At 36.1% G+C, this 20,105-nt stretch overlaps 1 long non-coding RNA gene across 1 annotated transcript; it reads right to left on the bottom strand.

Moving 5' to 3' along the window:
• Window positions 1-237: 237 nt before the first annotated feature.
• On the bottom strand, window positions 238-19,890 carry LOC110460517. The gene is made up of 3 exons (XR_002464023.1): window positions 19,372-19,890; window positions 893-985; window positions 238-264 (listed from the first exon to the last, which is right to left on the bottom strand). It is a non-coding gene; the product is annotated as an uncharacterized LOC110460517 (long non-coding RNA).
• Window positions 19,891-20,105: the final 215 nt, after the last annotated feature.

The following is a 20,105-nucleotide window of genomic DNA, read 5'->3' as shown; positions in this document are numbered from 1 at the left end:
AACACAAAACTGATGAGTTTTAGTGGAAAAGAAATTGATTTCGTTCAAAACGTGTTATTCCCTAAATTGAAATTGAATTTCTATATCCGGCTGTGGATCATTTAACAAATACAGTTGTTCTATTACATGATAATATATAGTTCCAAAACTTCATTGACAACTAACGAAGGTTGCTGGACCAACATCTACGTGAAACTAAATGTTAAAAGATTCGTAGAAATAACAAAATAAATGGGAGCTAACCTTTTCATTTCTTCTGTATGGCTGCAATTCAGAATTACACACGTTAGGCCTTTCAATGAAATCATCAGATTGTGATTGAATTTCGTACAGTTGGTCTTTGCTGGAGATACATGAAATGATCTGATGATTTTAATGGGTATATATAGTCAGGGATGAAAGTCTGAGAAAACTGATTGAAAATATTCTGAACGATTTGATAAACTAAACTAAACGTATTCCCTACTACATTGTACCCCAGAGGATAGAACCAACCTTTTAGAAAAGAAATCATTCAAAAATAAAAAGGGATTATTAAATTGAGTTGAGATCTTTCATCGGCTGTTTGAGATTGTTCGAATTGATTTATTTCATTTTGTATTTATTTAACAGTACATTAGGATGATTCGGCAGGTATATCCACGACATGTGTTAATACTGACACTTCTGTGCAGATTTCTATTGGTCTGTGGTCACTCAAAAGAGAGAAAAAAACACTTGAAAAACAATGAAAAACAATGAAAAACAAATCTATGCAAATATGATCAAAATAATAATAAGGACGTTTCTTTACATAATCCTCAATCTATGACAATAAAAGCTTCAATATTTCACCGTTTTAAGTGCATGTTGAAACTCCATACAAAATCTTGACAAATAGTGCATAACCTACCTCTTTAGACTTGCCATTTTATACGAAAATCCTACGATAATAAGTCTAGCACCAATCACTTCTTAGATGCTCTTGACAGCTTAACAGAAATTTCTGAAAATTGGAAAAAGGAGAGTTTAATCATGAATATATTTAACATATTTATGTCTCTGTACTGGTAAATTAAGTACAACTGTACTTAAAAACATAAAGTTTATGACGTAATGCAGAATTCATTGTGTACATGTATTTGTACTATTTCATACGCATGCAGAGCATAGAGTCGCAGCAATACTTAAATGACCCAAACACATTTTAAATAAACAGTTCCTCCACATCCTCCAAACCCCGTCGTTACTGAATGGCAATAAAATATGTGTAAATTACAATACGTCAAACCATCACGTGACATGTGTGGTATGTGGAACACCATGTAGTATCTCCCTGTTGTGTACTTACAAGCAGTTGTTTTTCGACAAATTGAATTTAAGAACTTAAGACTGAATCCGCAATCTGTGATGGATTCCGTCAATATGCTCAGTACATGCCTGATGTATCATGTTATGTAGCATATCTGTGTACAGCGAACAATTATTGTACGAATCCAAAATATATCTGTGATATTTTCAGATCTTGCATATTGGAATTCAAACATCTACATATTCCAATAAATAACAAACAATGATTTCTTTTCTGATCATGTAATCAAGGATGCAGGTTTCTAGTGCAGTACAACGGCCAGAGTTTTAACCCTCGGTAATACCTGTAACACAAGTTAGTGCGACATGCTAGGGTTTATATCGGCAGGCATGTGTATACGACATGCAGAGTGTCGACCGCTAAATAATCCGCCACATTTAATTTGGTCTAAACTACATTAAAAATTGAGATAAGCGGATGTTAGACGGCTCCTGGGCCACTCTTCCTCTTTAATTAGTGGTTAACCTATAATAATGTTTCTTGTTCAATTAAAAATGACTTTAACGTTTTTTCTTTTGGAGTTAATCCAAAGGTTTAGTCTATCACTGGCCAGATTGAGGTAAATATGTCTACGATCAGAGGAACACAGTGCCGAAAGGTAAGAAGGTGTTGTCTAGTGGTGTTCCGCGCTCCAGCCCTCCCCCAGGGAACTATCTATATAGAGCATTCCTCATCTAGCGGCCCTGTGGATATCTCAGTGTGATAAGTTCTAGCGTAGAAATAACATTTACAGACAGAATCAATTGTTCGCTTTTCATCTTTAATCTCAAGCTAAAGTTTGGCATCATTGTCTAGTAAGCCGACAAGCGCAGTGTTAGAATGTTGGGAGACTGGACTTCTTCTTGTCTTGTGGGATTTTCTTTGAAATCAATCACAGAAATTACTTAGTGTCGGCGGGAACCTGACGCGAGCTAGCCACGACTCTCTTGAGAGACAGGGCTGACGACAGAGTGTAATAACGGCATTGTGTTTTAGACAAGGTTTACGTTCCTCGCAGAGCCTTATTACCACTTGTTAATCACGAACCCATCCGCACCTGAGACACACAATCAAGTCCCTGTCCTGTGGGGGATTACAACCAAACAGCGCACTATCGATTTCACCTGATATGATGATACTCGAAAAGTGAGGTCGACAAACCCAAACGTAGATGAAAGCCGGTTATTGATTGTCTGATTCCAACCATTATTCTTGAAACAATTGTCAGTCTCCCCCGAGAGTGTGTTTTTGTATGGGTGAATACGGCAATATAGCGCCGATTGTTGTCAACACCTTCGATCTCCCATCTATTCAAACAAACCAACTGTTTCGAATTCACTTTTGGTAAATATTGCCTGATTTATATATCAATTTTGCCTTTATACGCGCCTAGAGTGATTGTCGGGGATATAACTGTATTATAACGTCGGGTCGGTTTGTATACACTTCATGACAGAGATGACTCCTTCCTCGTCTGTATCAATATTTAATAATTGTTTTATACCTGTAAATCAATAGCATAAATCTGTCATATGTTTGTTTTCCTAAAATATGGGTTTAAGTGCGTGTATATAATACACCTATAATAAAAATCGAACCTTCCGATATTGACGGAAGATCGCCAAACTGCGCATGCTCACATTATGTCCGGCCAACGTAACATTTAATTACAAACGAGGCAAAGCAAATGTAATACAGAAAATTCAGATAGAGATATATGTAAATGTAGTGATGTCGTTAAAAGGAACTAAAGATATTTTTAGATATAGTATAGGTGTCTTTATTGAAATGTATCATTGAATAAATATGTAATTTAATTTAAGATATGTTTAAATGTAAATATAATTAAGGTATATCATGTAGTTATAATTAAACGATATATCTAAATTATTCTAAATATCTCAAATTAATACCTGTATCTTCATAACATCATATGTCATGTGATGTGTCCTTACCGGTATCTTAATTACATCGTTTTTCATGTGACGTGTCCTTGCCGGTATCTTAATAACATTGTATTTCATGTGATGTGTCCTTGCCGGTATCTTAATAACATTGTATTTCATGTGATGTGTCCTTGCCGCTATCTTAATAACATCGTATTTCATGTGAGGTGTCCTTGCCGGTATCTTAATAACATCGTATTTCATGTGATGTGTACTTACCGGTATCTTAATAACATCGTATTTCATGTGATGTGTCCTTGCCGGTATCTTAATAACATCGTATTTCATGAGATGTGTCCTTGCCGGTATCTTAATAACATCGTAATTCATGTGATGTGTCCTTGCCGGTATCTTAATAACATCGTATTTCATGTGATGTGTCCTTACCGGTATTTTAATTACATTGTATTCCATGCGATGTGTCCTTACCAGTATTTTAATTACATTGTATTCCATACGATGTGTCCTAACCGGTATTTTAATTACATTGTATTCCGTGCAATGTGTCCTTACCGGTATTTTAATTACATTGTATTCTATGCGATGTGTCCTTACCGGTATTTTAATTACATTGTATTTCATGTGATGTGTTCTTACCGGTATTTTAATTACATTGTATTCCATGTGATGTGTCCTTCCCGGTATTTTAATTACATTGTATTCCATGCGATGTGTCCTTTCCGGTATTTTAATTACATTGTATTCCATGCGATGGGTCCTTACCGGTATTTTAATTACATTGTATTCCATCTGATGTGTCCTTACCTGTATTTTAATTACATTGTACATGTATTCTATGTGGTTTGTCCTAACCGGTATTTTAATTACATTGTATTCCATGTGGTTTGTCCTAACCGGTATTTTAATTACATTGTATTCCATGCGATGTGTCCTTACCGGTATTTTAATTACATTGTATTCCATCTGATGTGTCCTTACCGGTATTTTAATTACATTGTACATGTATTCTATGTGGTTTGTCCTAACCGGTATTTTAATTACATTGTATTCCATGTGATTTGTCCTAACCGGTATTTTAATTACATTGTATTCCATGCAATGTGTCCCTACCGGTATTTTAATTACATTGTATTCCATGTGATTTGTCCTAACCGGTATTTTAATTACATTGTATTCCATGCAATGTGTCCTTACCGGTATTTTAATTACATTGTATTCCATGTGATTTGTCCTAACCGGTATTTTAATTACATTGTATTCCATGTGATGTGTCCTTACCGGTATTTTAATTACATTGATTCCATGCAATGTGTCCTTACCGGTATTTTAATGACATTGTATTCCGTGTGGTTTGTCCTAACCGGTATTTTAATTACATTGTATTCCATACGATGTGTCCTTACCGGTATTTTAATTACATTGCATTCCATGCGATGTGTCCTTACCGGTATTTTAATTACATCGATTCCATGCAATGTGTCCTTACCGGTATTTTAATGACATTGTATTCCGTGTGGTTTGTCCTAACCGGTATTTTAATTACATTGTATTCCATACGATGTGTCCTTACCGGTATTTTAATTATATTGTATTCCATGCGATGTGTCCTTACTGGTATTTTAATTACATTGTATTCCATGCGGTGTGTCCTTACCGGTATTTTAATTACATTGATTCCATGCAATGTGTCCTTACCGGTATTTTAATTACATTGATTCCATGCAATGTGTCCTTACCGGTATTTTAATGACATTGTATTCCGTGTGGTTTGTCCTAACCGGTATTTTAATTACATTGTATTCCATACGATGTGTCCTTACCGGTATTTTAATTACATTGTATTCCATGCGATGTGTCCTTACCGGTATTTTAATTACATCGATTCCATGCAATGTGTCCTTACCGGTATTTTAATTACATTGTATTCCATGTGGTTTGTCCTTACCGGTATATTAATGACATTGTATTCCATGCGATTTCTCCTACCGGTATTTTAATAACATTGTATTCGATGCGATGTGTCCTTACCGGTATCTTTATTATATTGTTTTTCATGCGATGTCTCCTAAAGTAGATGAAAACTTCTGTTCACCATTAAAAGTTAGTTGGCTTACCATATGTGGTACATGGACTGTCAACATCTGCTCTGAAGGTTTGCTAGTAGACTGAACTCAAATTTATTTTACATGGGCTTCAATTACCGACGGAATCTTGATATGCACCCTTTGTTTTAGTTGTAATTCATGTTTATGTGATCCTAGGAGACGATTTATGCTTTCTTGAACAGGATTTAAATGACGTGTTATGTGTTGGTTTATCCTTTCTTTCCGAAACTGCGCTAGAGCTGACGTGTTATGTGTTAGTTTATCCTTTCTTTCCGCAACTGGACTAGAGCTGACATGTTATGCGTTAGTTTATCCTTTCTTTCCGGATCTGGTCTAGAGTTGACGTGTTATGCGTTAGTTTATCCTTTCTTTTCGGAGCTGGACTAGAGTTGACGTGTTATGCATTAGTTACTCCTTTCTTTCCGGAACTGGACTAGAGCTGACGTGTTATGCGTTAGATGCTACTTTCTTTCCGGAACTGAACGGAACTGGACTAGAGCTGACGTTTTATGCATTGGATACTCCTTTCTTTCCGGATCTGGTCTAGAGTTGACGTGTTATGCGTTAGTTTATCCTTTCTTTCCGGAGCTGGACTAGAGTTGACGTTTTATGCATTGGATACTCCTTTCTTTCCGGATCTGGACTAGAGTTGACGTGTTATGTGTTAGTTTATCCTTTCTTTCCGCAACTGGACTAGAGTTGACGTGTTATGCATTAGTTCCTCCTTTCTTTCCGCAACTGGACTAGAGTTGACGCGTTATGCATTAGTTACTCCTTTCTTTCCGCAACTCGACTAGAGTTGACGTGTTATGCATTAGTTACTCCTTTCTTTCTGGAACTGGGCTAGAGTTGACGTGTTATGCATTAGTTACTCCTTTCTTTCCGCAACTCGACTAGAGTTGACGTGTTATGCATTAGTTACTCCTTTCTTTCCGCAGCTGGACTAGAGAGCTGACTTGTTCTGCATTCTTTCCGGAACTGCACTAGAGCTGGCGTGTTATGCATTAGTTTCCTCTGATTTTTCGAACTAGACTGCAGTTGACAGTACTTTCCGGAACATTTGGTTATTTTTGGTTTCCAGTTTCTCTCCGGAACATATGACTGCGGTTTAGGTGTAGAGTAAAGTAGGAAGAAAGATAATAGGGTTTTTTTTGTAACATATTTTTATTTTCATCTTTACATGCGTTCTTGTTGTATTTTGTCACAAAAAAAAAAGAACAACATTAACATTGCACTGTTTCTTTTGTCGGTCCTATTTTGGATGACCACTGCTGTAGTACTGTTCACAGAACCTTTTTTTAACACTTTCTGTTTGAATACTGTTCGGCTGTAGTATAACTGCGGTTTCTAGCGAGGACTTTGAAAGATACCAAAACTATTCAACATTTCTCAATAGCATCAGGATGTCGAACTTAAAATGAAGTATTTACTACTTGTACATGGTGTATCATAGAATCGCATTGTCTACATGCACAGTTCCGTTTTAAGCCATGCAAAATATTGAAAAGTTTTGTTGACTAACAGGTCATTTAGCCTGGAATGATTAAAATTTTGACGAAATACGGGTTAACACTGAAGACCTGTTTCGATTTAATTCTTGTAGCGTAGCATACCTAGATGTAATACTAGACGTAGTTTGGTATTTTGATTTCCCCGGGTACTGGTATTATGACATACCGTAACTATATTGCTGATGAGGGCGACGAGATATACCATCATATCGTGAAACAAATACAAATTACTGTAACACTGTACTTCTATACCAGCATTAAAACTTACATGTACAAGAACACGTGAAATCAAACGTGCCTACTTTCTACTGTACATACATGATCACGTGTAAATATTCATTGCTGTGTATTTTAAGGGTGTGTGTCTCTTTCTATCGAATCGGACGTAAAACCTATCAGTCAATCAATCAATCAATCAACCTTCTATGAAATCAAATGCACATGTTTACTACTACACGTATGTGATCCAGTGTGTATGTTTACTGCTGTGTGATCTAGAGTGTGTTTACTACTGTGTGATCCAGTGTGTATGTTTACTGCTGTGTAATCTAGAGTGTGTTTACTACTGTGTGATCCAGTGTGTATGTTTACTACTGAGTGAGCCAGTGTGTATATTTACGTCTGTGTGATCAAGTGTGTATGTTTACTGCTGTGCGATCCAGTGTGTGTGTTTAATACGGTGTGATCCAGTGTATGTGTTTACGTCTGTGTGATCCAGTTTGTGTTTTACTACTGTGTGATCCAGTGTGTATGTTTATTGTTGTGTGATCCAGTGTGTGTGTTTACTACTGTGTGATCCAGTGTGTGTGTTTATTATTATGTGATCCAGTGTGTGTGTTTATTGTTATGTGATCCAGTGTGTGTGTTTACTGCTGTGTGATCTAATGTGTGTGTTTACTACTGTGTGATCCAGTGTGTGTGTTTAATACTGTGTGATCAAGTGTGTATGTTTACTGCTGTGTGATCCTATGTGTGGGTTTATTCCTGTGTGATCCAGTGTATGTGTTTTACTACTGTGTGATCCAGTGTGTGTGTTTATTGCTGTGTGATCCAGTGTATGTGTTTTACTACTATGTGATCCAGTGTGTGTTTACTACTGTGTGATCCAGTGTGTGTGTTTAATACTGTGTGATCAAGTGTGTATGTTTACTGCTGTGTGATCCTGTGTGTGTGTTTTACTACTGTGTGATCCTGTGTGTGGGTTTACTACTGTGTGATCCACGGTGTGTGTTTAACTACTGTGTGATCCAGTAGGTGTGTTTATTGTTGTGTGATCCAGTGTATGTGTTTACTGCTGTGTGATCCACTGTGTGTGTTTTACTACTGTGTGATCCAGTGTGTGTGTTTATTGTTATGTGATCCAGTGTGTGTGTTTACTGCTGTGTGATCCACTGTGTGTGTTTTACTACTGTGTGATCCAGTGTGTGTGTTTATTGCTGTGTGATCCAGTGTATGTGTTTTACTACTATGTGATCCAGTGTGTGTTTACTACTGTGTGATCCAATGTGTGTTTACTACTGTGTGATCAAGTGCGTATGTTTACTGCTGTGTGATCCAATGTGTGTGTTTTACTACTGTGTGATCCTGTGTGTGTGTTTATTGCTGTGTGATCATGTGCGTAGGTTTACTACTGTGTGTTCCAATGTGTGTTATTGCTGTGTGATCCAATGTGTGTTTTTACTACTGTGTGGTCCAGTGTGTAAGTTTACTACCGTGTGTTCCAATGTGTGTGTTTATTGCTGTGTGATCAAGTGTGGGTGTTTACTACTGTGTAATCCAATGTGTATGTTTACTACTGTGTGATCCAGTGTGTGTTTTTATTGTTGTGTGATCTAGTGTGTGTTTATTGATGTGTGATCCATTGTGTGTGTTTACTACTGTGTGAGACAGTGTAAGTTTACTATTGTGTGTTCCAATGTGTGTGTTTATTGCTGTGTGAATCAGGGTGTGGTTTTATTGCTGTGTGATCCAGTTGTGTGTGTTTATTGTAATGTGATCCAGTGTGTGTGTTTTTATTGTTGTGTGATCTAGTGTGTGTTTATTGCTGTGTGAATCAGGGTGTGGTTTTATTGCTGTGTGATCCAGTGGGTATGTTTACTACTGTGTGATCCTGTGTGTATGTTGACTACTGTGTGATCCTGTGTGTGTGTTTACTACTGTGTCATCCAATGTGTGTGTTTTACTACTATGTGATCCAGTGTGTGTTTACGACTGTGTCATCCAATGTGTGTGTTTTACTACTATGCGATCCTGTGTGTGTGTTTATTACTGTGTGATCCTGTGTGTGGGTTTACTACTGTGTGAGCCTGTGTGTGGGTTTACTACTGTGTGATCCACGGTGTGGGTTTAACTACTGTGTGATCCAGTGTGGGTGTTTACTACTGTGTAATCCAATGTGTATGTTTACTACTGTGTCATCCAATGTGTGTTTTACTACTATGTGATCCAGTGTGTGTTTACGACTGTGTCATCCAATGTGTGTTTTACTACTATGTGATCCTGTGTGTGTGTTTACTACTGTGGGATCCAGTGTGTATGTTTACTACTGTGTCATCCAATGTGTGTGTTTTACTACTGTGTGATCCTGTGTGTATGTTTACTACTGTGTAATCCAATGTGTATGTTTACTACTGTGTAATCCAATGTGTATGTTTACTACTGTGTCATCCAATGTGTGTGTTTTACTACTGTGTGATCCTGTGTGTATGTTAACTGCTGTGTGATCCTGTGTGTATGTTTACTACTGTGTGATGCTGTGTGTATGTTTACTGCTGTGTGATCCAATGTGTGTTTTTACTACTGTGTGGTTCAGTGTGTAAGTTTACTACCGTGTGTTCCAATGTGTGTGTTTATTGCTGTGTGAATCAGGGTGTGGTTTTATTGCTGTGTGATCCAGTTGTGTGTGTTTATTGTAATGTGATCCAGTGTGTGTGTTTTTATTGTTGTGTGATCTAGTGTGTGTTTATTGCTGTGTGATCCAGTGTGTGTGTTTATTACTGGTTGACCCATTGTGTGTGTTTACTACTGTGTGTTCCAGTGTGTATGTTTATGACTGAGTGAGCCAGTGTGTATGTTATCTACTGAGTGATCCAGTGTTTATTGCTGTGTGATCCAGTGTGTGTTTTTACTACAGTGTTATCCAGTGTGTGTGTGTTTACTACTGTGTGATCCAGTGTGTGTGTTTACTACTGTGGGATCCAGTGTGTGTATGTTTACTACTGTGTGATCCAGTGTGTGTATGTTTACTACTGTGTGATCCAGTGTGTATGTTTACTACTGTGTGATACAATGTGTGTATTTTACTACTGTGTGATCCTGTGTGTGTGTTTACTACTGTGTGATCCAGTGTTTGTGTTTACTACTGTGTGATCCAGTGTTTGTGTTTACTACTGTGTGATCCAGTGTTTGTGTTTACTACTGTGTGATCCAGTGTATGTATGTTTACTACTGTGTGATCCAGTGTGTATGTTTACTACTGTGTGATCCAGTGTGTGTATGTTTACTACTGTGTGATCCAGTGTGTGTTTATTGTTGTGTGATACAGTGTGTGTGTTTATTGCTGTGCGACCCAGTGTGTGTGTTGACGTCTGTGTGATCCAGTGTGTGTGTTTACTACTTTGTGATCCTGTGTGTGTGTTTACTACTGTGTGCTCCAGTGTGTGTGTTTATTGTTGTGTGATCCAGTGTGTATGTTTACTACTGTGTGATCCTGTGTGTATGTTTACTACTGTGTGATCCAGTGTGTGTGTTTATTACTGTGTGATCCTGTGTGTGTGTTTATTACTGTGTGATCCTGTGTGTGTGTTTACTACTGTGTGATCCAGTGTTTATGTTTACTACTGTGTGATCCTGTGTGTATGTTGACTACTGTGTGATCCTGTGTGTATGTTTACTACTGTGTGATCCAGTTTGTGTGTTTATTACTGTGTGATCGATCCAGTGTGTGTGTTTACTGCTGTGTGATCCTGTGTGTGGGTTTACTACTGTGTGATCCAATGTGTGTGTTTTACTACTATGTGATCCAGTGTGTGTGTGTTTACTACTGTGTGATCCTGTGTGTGTGTTTATTACTGTGTGATCCAGTGTGTGTGTTTATTACTGTGTGATCCAGTGTTTATGTTTACTACTGTGTGTTCCAGTGTGTATGTTTATGACTGAGTGAGCCAGTGTGTATGTTATCTACTGAGTGATACAGTGTTTATTGCTGTGTGATCCAGTGTGTGTGTTTCCTACCGTTTGATCCAGTGTGTGTGCTTCCTATTGTGTGATCCAGTGTGTGTGTTTACTACTTTGTGATCCTGTGTGTGTGTTTACTACTGTGTGATACAGTGTGTGTGTTTATTGTTGTGCGACCCAGTGCGTGTGTTTACTACTGTGTGATGTTGTGTGTATGTTTATTACTGCGTGATCCAGTGTGTATGTTAACTACTGTGAGATCCAGTGTGTGTGTTTATTACTGTGTGATCCTGTGTGTGTGTTTTACTACTGTGTGATCCTGTGTGTGGGTTTACTACTGTGTGATCCTGTGTGTATGTTTACTACTGTGTGATCCAGTGTTTATGTTTACTACTGTGTGATCCAGTGTGTGCGTTTACTACTGTGTGATCCAGTGTGTGTTTATTGTTGTGTGATACAGTGTGTGTGTTTATTGTTGTGCGACCCAGTGTGTGTGTTTACTACTGTGTGATGTTGTGTGTATGTTTATTACTGTGTGATCCAGTGTGTATGTTAACTACTGTGTGATCCAGTGTGTGTGTTTATTACTGTGTTATCCAGTGTGTATGTTTCCTACTGTGTGATCCAGTGTATGTGTGTTTACTACTGTGTGATCCAGTGTATGTGTGTTTACTACTGTGTGATCCAATGTGTATGTTTATTACTGTGTGATCCAGTGTTTATGTTTACTACTGTGTGTTCCAGTGTGTATGTTTAGGACTGAGTGAGCCAGTGTGTATGTTCTCTACTGAGTGATCCAGTGTTTATTGCTGTGTGATCCAGTGTGTGTGTCTATTGCTGTGTGATCAAGTGTGTGTGTTTACTACTGTGTAATCCAGTGTGTGTGTTTATTACTGTGTTATCCAGTGTGTATGTTTCCTACTGTGTGATCCAGTGTGTGTTTATTGTTGTGTGATACAGTGTGTGTGTTGAATGTTGTGCGACCCAGTGTATGTGTTTACTACTGTGTGATGTTGTGTGTATGTTTATTGTGTGTATGTTATCTACTGAGTGATACAGTGTTTATTGCTGTGTGATCCAGTGTGTGTGTTTCCAGTGTGTGTTTACTACTGTGTGATCCTGTGTGTGTGTTTACTACTGTGTGATGTTGTGTGTATGTTTATTACTGCGTGATCCAGTGTGTATGTTAACTACTGTGTGATCCAGTGTGTGTGAGCCAGTGTGTATGTTATCTACTGTGTGATCCAGTGTTTATTGCTGTGTGATCCAGTGTGTGTGTTTCCAGTGTGTGTTTACTACTGTGTGATCCAATGTGTATGTTTATTACTGTGTGATCCTGTGTGTCTGTTAACTACTGTGTGATCCAGTGTGTGTGTTTCCAGTGTGTGTTTACTACTGTGTGATCCAATGTGTATGTTTATTACTGTGTGATCCTGTGTGTATGTTTAGTACTGTGTGATCCTGTGTGTATGTTTAGTACTGTGTGATCCTGTGTGTATGTTTAGTACTGTGTGATCCTGTGTGTATGTTAGCTACTGTGTGATCCAGTGTGTGTGTTCATTACTGTGTGATCCTGTGTGTATGTTGACTACTGTGTGATCCTGTGTGTATGTTGACTACTGTGTGATCCTGTGTGTATGTTTAGTACTGTGTGATCCTGTGTGTATGTTTAGTACTGTGTGATCCTGTGTGTATGTTTAGTACTGTGTGATCCTGTGTGTATGTTAGCTACTGTGTGATCCAGTGTGTGTGTTTACTACGGTGCGATCCAGTGTGTGAGTTTATTGTTGTGTGATCCAGTGTGTGTTTTTATTGCTGTGTGATCCAGTGTGTGTGTCTATTGCTGTGTGATCCAGTGTGTGTGTTTACTACTGTGTAATCCAGTGTGTGTGTTTATTACTGTGTTATCCAGTGTGTATGTTTCCTACTGTGTGATCCAGTGTATGTGTTTATTGTTGTGTGATCCAGTGTGTGTGTTCACGTCTGTGTAATCCTGTGTGTATGATTATGGCTGTGTGATCAAATGTGTGTGTTTACGTCTGTGTGATCCAGTGTATGTGTTTATTGTTGTGTAATACAGTGTGTGTGTTTACTACTGTGTGATCCAGTGTATGTTTACTACTGTGTGATCCAATGTGTGTGTTTACTACTGTGTGATCATGTGTGTATGTCAACTACTGTGTGATCCTGTGTGTATGTTAACTACTGTGTGATCCAGTGTGTGTGTTTATTGCTGTGTGATCCTGTGTGTATGTTTAGTACTGTGTGATGCTGTGTGTATGTTTACTGCTGTGTGATCCAATGTGTGTGTTTACTACTGTGTGATCCTGTGTGTGTTTACTACTGTGTGATCCTGTGTGTATGTTTACTACTGTGTGATGCTGTGTGTATGTTAACTGCTGTGTGATCCAATGTGTGTGTTTACTACTGTGTGATCCTGTGTGTATGTTAACTACTGTGGGATCCAGTGTGTGTGTTTATTACTGTGTGATCGTGTGTGTATGTTTAGTACTGTGTGATCGTGTGTGTATGTTTAGTACTGTGTGATCCTGTGTGTATGTTTACTACTGTGTGATCCAGTGTGTGTGTTTACTGCTGTGTGATCAAGTGTGTATGTTTACGTCTGTGTGATCCAGTGTGTATGTTTACGTCTGTGTGATCATGTGTGTATGTTAACTATTGTGTGATCCAGTGTGTGTGTTTATTACTGTGTGATCCTGTGTGTATGTTTAGTACTGTGTGATGCTGTGTGTATGTTTACTGCTGTGTGATCCAATGTGTGTGTTTACTACTGTGTGATCCTGTGTGTATGTTTACTACTGTGTGATCCAGTGAGTATGTTTACTACTGTGTGATCATTTGTGTATGTTAACTACTGTGTGATCCAGTGTGTGTGTTTATTACTGTGTGATCATGTGTATATGTTTATTACTGTGTGATCCTGTGTGTATGTTAACTACTGTGTGATCCTGTGTGTATGTTAACTACTGTGTGATCCAGTGTGTGTGTTTATTACTGTGTGATCCTGTGTGTATGTTAACTACTGTGTGATCCAGTGTGTGTGTTTATTACTGTGTGATCCTGTGTGTATGTTTACTACTGTGTGATGTTGTGAGTATGTTTACTACTGTGTGATCCAGTCTGTGTGTGTTTACTGCTGTTTTGTCCAGTGTTTGTGTTAATTATTGTAATTTAGTTTTTAATATGTTTGTGTGCTTACTTTTGTGTGATCCAACATGTGTTTTCTACTGAATGTGTATTTGCTGCCGTGTGTTCCAGTGTGACATTGTATCTGTGTGATCGAACGTGCGTTTCCAATGCTGTGTGATTAAGTGTGCGTTTATGCTGACTATGTTTGCTTTTTGTCTCAAGTGATTGTATTTTGAATTTAATAGATCTATACAAAATAACTTTATGGTGCCAGCTTTATTGACTAACAGCTCCACATTAACCTAGCTCCGATGAGTTTTGATGCAATAATCAATTATTGTATTGCTTGTTTAATTTACGTTATAAATGGAGAATTTTAGTAGTTCCTGCATTTTTAACAAAACTGTACGCAGAGTTAAAATTAGTATGACATGATAGCAAGCGCTTTCTGCTTCATTCACAATGTTGACCATACGTAAGTCACTTAGGGAATTAACACGCTTTTGGTAGGACATATATTTTTCATAGATATTGATTTTCCGTAATGTTTCCACTAGGAGCGTGGCAGTATGTAGTTTACAGGTATGTGTGTCTACTAAATATTTAATAATCAGAAACAACACTTGCCTGCCTTCATAGATATTGTCAGTGTCTCCATAATTATATACTGACATTATATCATGTGTACGTCTCCATATATACTGTCTATGTCTACATATACACTGTAAATATATCAATACAAACTACTAACATATCCATCTTTACTGTCAGTATCTTATATTTACTGTCAGTTCATATAGTCTGTAAAATATCATTATATAGAGAATAATACATGCCTTTTTCCATATCACAACACATTGGTCGAGGGTTGATACTGGGTGTGATATGGTAAAAGGCATGTTTTATTCTGATTACATACTTACTAATACAATACGGATATACATGTATATACTAGCTTATGATCTATTTTTCTTTTGAAGTATTGAAAAACGAACAATTTCATATTGGTTTAGCGTGCTGAAACGGAGAGGGTTGATACGGAGGGGCTGATACGGGTTTTGGGGTGTGATACGGCGGGGGCTGATATGGGTTAGAGCAATTGTGTCGTATCGCATATACAAATAAAAACCCTAATTTATTACTAAGTATGTTATAAAACCAGATATTCAACGAAGTCAATAATTATTATATTAGTTACTAAATAATGTTTTAATGATCGAAAAAGACGGAATTTATGACAAACGTACAAAGGCAAGGACTGCATTTGGCGGAGAACATTGTGACGTCACAATTAAAGTGACGCTATACAATAAGTAAAGAAAGGCCGAGTCGATATTACAAATCCCCGACCTCCACGTGATTATGATACGACCAATAAGGATGTATGAAAAATGGTTGTCATCTAATATCTTATATATACAATATGTACTGTTTATATCAATGTCTATATATATACTGTTAATGTCTATATATACTGTTAATGTATATATACTGTTAATGTCTATTTATACTGTTAATGTCTATATATACTGTTAATGTCTATGTATACTGTTACTGTCTATGTGTACTGTTAATGTCTATGTATACTGTTAATGTCTATATATATACTGTTAATGTCTATATATACTGTAAATGTCTATATATACTGTTAATGTATATACATGTATATACAATTAATGTCTGTATATACTGTTAATGTATATGTATACTGTCAATGTCTATGTATACTGTTAATGTCTATATATACTGTTAATGTCTATGTATACTGTTAATGTCTATGTATACTGTAAATGTCTATGTATACTGTTAATGTCTATGTATACTGTTAATGTCTATTTATACTGTTAATGTCTATATATACTGTTAATGTCTATATATACTGTTAATGTCTATATATACTGTTAATGTCTATATATACTGTTAATGTCTATATATACTGTTAATGTCTATATATACTGTTAATGTCTATATATACTGTTAATGTCTATATATACTGTTAATGTCTATATATACTGTTAATGTCTATATATACTGTTAATGTCTATATATACTGTTAATGTCTATATATACTGTTAATGTCTATATATACTGTTAATGTCTATATATACTGTTAATGTCTATATATACTGTTAATGTCTATATATACTGTTAATGTCTATATATACTGTTAATGTCTATATATACTGTTAATGTCTATATATACTGTTAATGTCTATATATACTGTTAATGTCTATATATACTGTTAATGTCTATATATACTGTTAATGTCTATATATACTGTTAATGTCTATATATACTGTTAATGTCTATATATACTGTTAATGTCTATATATACTGTTAATGTCTATATATACTGTTAATGTCTATATATACTGTTAATGTCTATATATACTGTTAATGTCTATATATACTGTTAATGTCTATATATACTGTTAATGTCTATATATACTGTTAATGTCTATATATACTGTTAATGTCTATATATACTGTTAATGTCTATATATACTGTTAATGTCTATATATACTGTTAATGTCTATATATACTGTTAATGTCTATATATACTGTTAATGTCTATATATACTGTTAATGTCTATATATACTGTTAATGTCTATATATACTGTTAATGTCTATATATACTGTTAATGTCTATATATACTGTTAATGTCTATATATACTGTTAATGTCTATATATACTGTTAATGTCTATATATACTGTTAATGTCTATATATACTGTTAATGTCTATATATACTGTTAATGTCTATATATACTGTTAATGTCTATATATACTGTTAATGTCTATATATACTGTTAATGTCTATATATACTGTTAATGTCTATATATACTGTTAATGTCTATATATACTGTTAATGTCTATATATACTGTTAATGTCTATATATACTGTTAATGTCTATATATACTGTTAATGTCTATATATACTGTTAATGTCTATATATACTGTTAATGTCTATATATACTGTTAATGTCTATATATACTGTTAATGTCTATATATACTGTTAATGTCTATATATACTGTTAATGTCTATATATACTGTTAATGTCTATATATACTGTTAATGTCTATATATACTGTTAATGTCTATATATACTGTTAATGTCTATATATACTGTTAATGTCTATATATACTGTTAATGTCTATATATACTGTTAATGTCTATATATACTGTTAATGTCTATATATACTGTTAATGTCTATATATACTGTTAATGTCTATATATACTGTTAATGTCTATATATACTGTTAATGTCTATATATACTGTTAATGTCTATATATACTGTTAATGTCTCTATATACTGTTAATGTCTATATATACTGTTAATGTCTATGTATACTGTTAATGTCTATGTATACTGTTAATGTCTATATATACTGTTAATGTCTATGTATACTGTTAATGTCTATATACTGTTAATGTCTATATATACTGTTAATGTCTATGTATACTGTTAATGTCTATGTATACTGTTAATGTATATGTATACTGTTAATGTCTATGTACACTGTTAATGTCTATGTATACTGTTAATGTCTCCATGTAAAATTTTGACGTTTCCATGATAATGGGTTGGGGTTGCATCATTGAGACATGTCATTGGTGTGGTAGACTATCAATAACAGGGCTCAATGTGCAAGGTGGCGGTTTTTGTTCCCTCACCTACTGTAGTCATAAGGAGAATGGCATTGCATTTGATTATGAAATGCAGTCTATGTTACACCTTCTCGGGAGGGTGTTCAATACATGTATTGAAACATGTTTTTTATGTTGTACTAGTACATAACTTGCTGCTTGACTGATAGGTGCGAACCATACAACATAAATACTGTCACTATTTCCAGGGTATTGTCATCTTCTCTGTCTATCGTATTATGTTATCAGTGTCATTATATGAATTGGCACTATCTCTATGACTTTTATGTCACGTCCCGATTTATGTATGTTGTAAATGTCTCCGTTTGTAACGTCATTGTCTCAGCTTACAGTCAATATATATTTACAAATGTTAATTAAAAAGACGTTTAGCGGTTTGAAGGATCAATGAAGATGTAATTAACAAAAAAGACAACGTGAATCATTACGTAGGATCACAGTAGATGTTATTAGCCTGACTCTATGACCGCCTCAGTTCCACGTATCACCCTACACGTCTCCACCCTTACCAGACTTCATAGCGTGTATGACGATCGTAAACGTTGCTGTGTGGATAACGGACATTTTATATGAGCGCAATTCGAAGTGGTATACCCGTAAGATCAAAGGACTGGGTTGGCGACAAAACAAAACAAGACAAGAGGTATCACAGCCCTCCACAGCCACTTCTAAACACTGCCATTAAAGTGATGGCACATAGCACCGCGTTGGTATTTTACAACGCAACATCAACACAAATTTCCTTGTGAATTCGCCGTACATGCCCATAAAAGTCAGGGTTATTATTGAAGCTTTCAGAAACAATTGCGGAACGTTTATTCCGGGTTGCGTAATAAATCATTTTCTTAGAATTAGAAAAAAAGATGTTTCATATGAAACAAACATTAACCTGCTTTATGTAGGGACAGCGGATGATTTATAGAAACTATTGTATTAAAAACAAATGATATCCAAACAAAATTGCATTTTTTTCTTTTGCCATGGCAACATTGAAGACTTTGGCTTGTGTGAGTGGCGTGGAGGGAGGTTTAGCATGGTTACACACGTGTATTAGACACACGACCTGCAGGGACTCCTCTTGTGACAGAAAACTACACAATTGGCAAGAATTCTTCGTTACCGTTCTCTTATATAAGCCACATCCATTCAATGATAAACTTCTTTTTTGTATCTCTACAAAAAACACTACCTGGTAAAAAACCATTCTGGAACACTAGGTCTTTTTTGTCAAAATAATTGTGTACATTTGTTCCTTAATTCCGGACAAAGAAATTATTATGATTAAAACAATTCTCCATGATCTAAATATACTCACTCGGCATCAATATTGGACGGTTAGTGGGACATATACAATTATATCACGTAAAATGGTGAAACTTGAAAATACATGCAACGTGTCTAAAAAAACTAACATTCAATGACCAGAAGGATATATTTTGTATTTGTTGTTCTATTAAGCTTATTTTTTTAAAAAAAAGGTAAAATTTATATTTTGTAACTTAATGCTTCTTACCTTCCAAGTGATGACTTTGAAATTTGGGTAGCGTCTTTAGCAGGGTAGATAATCCTCTCCTTCAGCTGCTGAAAGTTACCAAAAGGCATTCTCCGGGGGCTACTCTATAGGAAACTCGGGCCGCGAAACCGGGTGTACCATAGACTCGAAGGAAAGCGTTGGAAATTGTCACGAAGTGGAACGGCAAATTCTTTTGATGTAAGTGTTTGTGAATGGACTGCCAAAAAGTGCGTAGGTGGTAAGTTATGGACTGTTACTTGCACCGTATCCGACTCGTCAGCCAATCAGATGGCTCACACATGTGAAATATTTATGAACCGTTCCCTTTATGAAGCAGGTACTTGGGTTGATGGGACAACTGTCACACCAGAGCAATCAACATGTCCGATACAGTAGCTAGGTATGTATGTACCTGTCCCAGGGGGCCATTAGTAGATTGATTTCCTCTAAATATTACTACTGCTGTGGCGATGAAGATGCGGTATGGCCGTGTCTGTGAGAGGCTGCCGACACACACACCCCGCTATTGATTACAGACTTACATTCAGTCCGTACATAACCGGTCCACATACGTCCGCTCGTCCGTTATAGCTAATTAAATAACATTCCACACCTGGGTACCCAGGCGACCAGACCAGGAGCTGACAAAACACCTACACATATAAACCAGAGACAGAAAAAAAATAGCATTTGTCTCTCTACCACACATAATGTTTTCGAGTTGTATTTTTATG

Source organism: Mizuhopecten yessoensis, unplaced genomic scaffold (genome assembly GCF_002113885.1).
Source record: "Mizuhopecten yessoensis strain PY_sf001 unplaced genomic scaffold, ASM211388v2 scaffold10415, whole genome shotgun sequence".
Lineage (NCBI taxonomy): Eukaryota > Metazoa > Mollusca > Bivalvia > Pectinida > Pectinidae > Mizuhopecten > Mizuhopecten yessoensis.
The sequence above is the reverse complement of the archived record's forward strand: the minus strand, read 5'-3'. Positions and strand labels throughout refer to the sequence as shown.